The sequence below is a fragment of the Vombatus ursinus genome, unplaced genomic scaffold, assembly GCF_900497805.2.
Source record: "Vombatus ursinus unplaced genomic scaffold, bare-nosed wombat genome assembly UNPS02014784.1, whole genome shotgun sequence".
Taxonomy (NCBI): Eukaryota; Metazoa; Chordata; class Mammalia; order Diprotodontia; family Vombatidae; genus Vombatus; species Vombatus ursinus.
In genome coordinates, this window is record NW_020954562.1 from 1059239 (window position 1) to 1063888 (window position 4650).

A 4650-nucleotide genomic window follows, 5' to 3' on the forward strand; every position below is an offset into this window, starting at 1 on the left:
TTTTTAAAATGATAGAATAAATAAATAGGGAAGACAAAAATTTAGCCCCCAAACCTCAAGATACTTTGCTAAGTATAAGGGATCAAAGTTTATATTCCTTTGGACAAAGGACCCACATGTAAGGGTATAACTCCCCATGTGGACAAAGGAAGGAGAGGGAGAAGGGGAGGAGGAGGAGGAAAAAATAGCAGCATTGCCCAACTGGAATTAGCCTGTTGGGCCCCCCAGTGGGGCAGCAACTACTACTCATAGATGTTGTTCGTCCTTCCTTATTGGAGAGGACCAGTGACATAGGAGGGTGATGTCTTGACTTGCAGGTGAATTGGATTTAAGTGAGGCAGAGAGCTGTGCAAGTCTTCAATCCTGCTCTCTCCTCCAGAATCGTCAGAGTCCAGATGCAAGATATAAGTCAGAGTTCTGTAGGACCTGTGATGAAACATGCTATCCATCTCCAGAGAAAAAAGTGGTAGAACCTGAATGCAGATCAAAGATACTTTTTCTTTACTTCATTTTTTTGGGGGTTTTTTGGTCTGTTTTCTTTTCACAGAATGACTTACATGGAAATTGTTTTGCATGACTGTATACGTATAACTTATGTCAAATTGCTTGCCTTCTCAATGGGAGGGGGAAGGAGAGAGAATTTGGAACTCAAAATTTGAAAAAAAAAAGTTAAAACTGTTTTTGCATGTAATTGGGAAAAAACAAAATATTAAATAAGGTTAAAAAAAAAAGACATAGGTCAGGACCGTTTTTTTCCCCCAAAAAAGCATGGTGTCAGTAAAGGATTAATATAAATAAATTTTCAGAAATCAGAATGGTTTAAAAGAGTACATTCATTCCATTCATATCTGTGTTAGGAATAGAGCCTGGAGGTCCCCAATATAAGTGATGCCACTGATCATGAAAGTGAAGCTCTATTGCATAACTGTAAGAAGTTTGTTGCAAGACTTAATATATCCTGGCCCTCTTTTCATCTTTTTCTTTGGTTATTGTATTGTATTGCCTCTTTATTGATTGGGAAGCTGAAAGTCCAGACAGCCATCCCCCAGTGAAGGAACCTGAGCCAGGACTCAGCACCAAACTCAGAGGAGGCTAGAATGACATGGGGAAGGACCAAGAAAAGACAGTCACCATTTCACGGACCCCAGGGTATGCTTGTTTATTGCAGCCCTAACCAGAAATCTGGTGGGGGGTCTTGAGAGGAGAAGTTTTTGAAAAAGATAAGAAATTGAACTGAGGAGACCCAATGTTAGTAGCAGGATAGAGGAGCCAGGCTAGAACTCAAACCAAGTTTGCATGTGTGTTTTGTCTTTATCATTAATCTATTTGCAATTTTGTTATTGTTCAGTTTTCAGTTGTGTGTTCTTGGCAAAGACACTAGAGTGGTTTGCCTACTCTCTTCAAAAAGCAACATTGGGGCAGCTAGGTGGTGCAGTGGATAGAGCACCGGTCCTGAAGTCAGAAGGACCTCAGTTCAAATCTGGTCTCAGACCAGAACTAGCTGTGTGACTCTGGGCAAGTCACTTAACCCCAATTGCCTCATTAAAAACAAAAAAAAACTATGTGTTTTTTTTGGGGGGGAGGGTGGGCTGAGGGAAGGAGGATAACAAGCAGTCCAATGTTGCTCATGGATTTGAGATCCCTAAAATAGCAGATCTAGTTTCAAATCAAAGCAGTGCGTGTCATGCTAATGGTTTCAAGCCAAACAGAACAGAAAAGACAGGTCAAAATTCACTAGACTACCCCAAACCTTCATATCTCTAAGGTAAGGTTGAGATAACCCTAATAATTAAGAATAGACAGCTTTCAATCCAGGGGCAGTGTTCTTAGGGAAAGTAGGGAGAGAAGGATCTTTGTCGTCCAGCCAGCCACCAATCCACACCACAACAAGGCTTCTATCCTAATTAATTTGGGGTGGGTGTGGGGTCAGATACCCAGGTTCTTACTAGCACAGAAGATCAGCAGAAACAACATTCTGACTCTGTGCTCTTCTGGATAGACCCTTAAGTATTAGGAGGACTCCACTGCTCTTGCTTTATTTCTGGAAGCCTTGGGGAGGTATAGCCCCAGCCTTGTACACATCTGTCCCTAACAACTTGGGAGCTACCTGTTCAATAGTCTGCAGGCTACTTGTGTGTGAAAGCTTCACCTCTACTAATCAGTACCTCTTAGGATTCTGTATCAGCATTCCCTTGAATTCTCCTTTATGTGTTTTCTCCCTCAATTAGAATACAATCTCCTTGAGGGTAGGGGTTGTTTGTTTTTAGGATTCAACACAGTGCTCAAAACAAAAGCACTTAATAAATGTTTTTTCACTCATTCATTCCACACCTGTGTTAGGGGGAGCCTGAAGGCCCCCTAACATAGATGACACCACTGAGGAGAAACCCTATTAGAATACTGTGAGAAGTTTGTTGCTGGACTTAGATCATCATAATCTAGGCTCACATAGGTTCCCAAGTGGTGATACCACTTTGCCCCCTTGGGACATCAGAATGATTCAGGGGTGGGGTGTGGGGGTGGGGGGGTGGGGGGTGGAGGGTAGGGGGTGGGAGGGAATAGTAGCCTTGGGTGCAATTATGGGGGTATTGAATAAAAATAAGGGAGGGGTGGAAGCATAAGGAAAGAAGAGAAGAAAAGAAAATTTTGAAAAACTATTCATACATATTTCATCTGTTGTGTAACCAAGTTAAAGTCATAGTGATTACATTATTTTCCAAATAAACACACAAAATGCAAGTTATGTCTATTAATGGTCAAGTCCACCAAGTCTGCCAACAGGTCTTAACAAGCAAGTGTTGGCAGGTGAGCTTGTCTTGTATTGTTGGGAAGTCCAGCATGCATAGGCAGGAATATGTGCATGTAATGACTTGTTTATAATACAATACTATATGGTTACATGAAACAATATTGCATCATCAAAATTTCAATGTAGGAAAAAACCCAAAAATTTGCAATAAATTTCTAAATTTAAGATGTGTCATTAAAAATATTTTATATTTTTTGAAATGATGCAAATTTTTTAAAAAATTAAAGGGTTAAAAAAAGTAGATTTCCAGAGGGGCACACAGTAAATTTTTTTAAAAGGATCTAGTAGGCCAAATAAGTTTGGGAACCTCTGAATTCTAGGGTATCATTGCCAACAAATATGTCTAGGAGCCAGGATAGAATTCAGTCTTTACTACTCCAAAGCTTGCCCTTCTGTGAATTAGACTTAATTTGAGGAAGTTGGGATGGATCAGTTTTTTAAAAAATAACTGTTCTTAAGCTTGAACCCAATCATCAACAAACACAAACATTTCAATACACAAAGAAGACCTCTTATGAAATCACTTAAGGAAGAACACTCAAGAAGGAAACTGACCCCTCCGACTAACCTGAATAAATGAAATCTGCACATTAAGACTTGGTGGTACAATGGACGGAGCAGCTGGGCCTGAAGTCAGGAGGATTCATCTTCTCGTGTTCATATCTGACCTCAGACAATTACTAGCTATGTGACCCTGGGCGTTTGCCTCAGTTTCCTCATCTATAAATTGAGCTGGAGAAGGAAATGGCAAACCACGCCAGCAACAGAGGTCCTCTATGCCAACCCTCTCATTTTACAGATGAGGAAACTGAGACTACAAAGATTAAGTGACTTGCTGAAGGTTCACAGAATCAGGACTTGAACCCAGGACCTCTACTTCCAAAATCAGGGCTGTTTCCCCTATGCTACACTGCCTTCTCAACATTAACCTTCACTTATTCAAGTGATCACCATGAGATTATAATATTATAGCTTATCTGTAGACTGTTCATTTATCAGTAGGGTTAATAATAATCTTTTTTATTAATATATCAATGCTTTAATGCATTCTTGACCTCTTCACTGTGGGTATTCCCTCCATCAGTACTGATTACAACCCATCGTTGCCTGTCCATCCTATGCAACTTTTGTCCACGTCCTTCTATAGAGTTTCCTCAGAACATCAACCTAATGTGTTAGAAGACCTTCTGTTACAGTCTGAGTAAAATAAAAAAAAAAAAACAAACCAAACCTGTAACTGTTACAGTATTTTTTTGGGCTTAATCTTTCTTCAGCCAACAGACTGACTTTCTCTGTGCTTATCCCATCCTCCTACACTCCCTTCTGTTCTGCCCTTTCTCTCAAACACTCCTACCTGCATATCTGGAAACATTATACTTGGAACATTGAAGGCTAAAAACTTACTATTTCCTAGCTGATTGGCAGTTCCCTTGCCTGTGATCTCAAGGGGGAGAAACCTATTAAACCTCCCTGAGTAGGACCTCCCCTTCCAGAAAACACTTGAGAAGTGCTGATCCATGAGCCTGATGCGCCCCCAATCATGGACCCGAGTCCTATAGTATCATGGATTTTGTCTTTTTAAAAAAACATAGCCTGAGGGTCTCAGCGACATTTCCTGGCCCTTCTATTTTGATATGTTAGTTCTGGCCTGTGTGAAGGGATCAAAGGTTCTGATTTGGAGGAATGGGTCCTGACGCCATCATGACAGGCTCATTGGGCTGCCCTAGCAATCTTTCTTTGTCCCTACACTCAATTCCTTGGATGTCTCTAGTTCAGCTATGTGACCTCTTCTTTTAGACTTTGCCTTCAATACAACAAATAAAAAAGACCTGTTGCTGTCA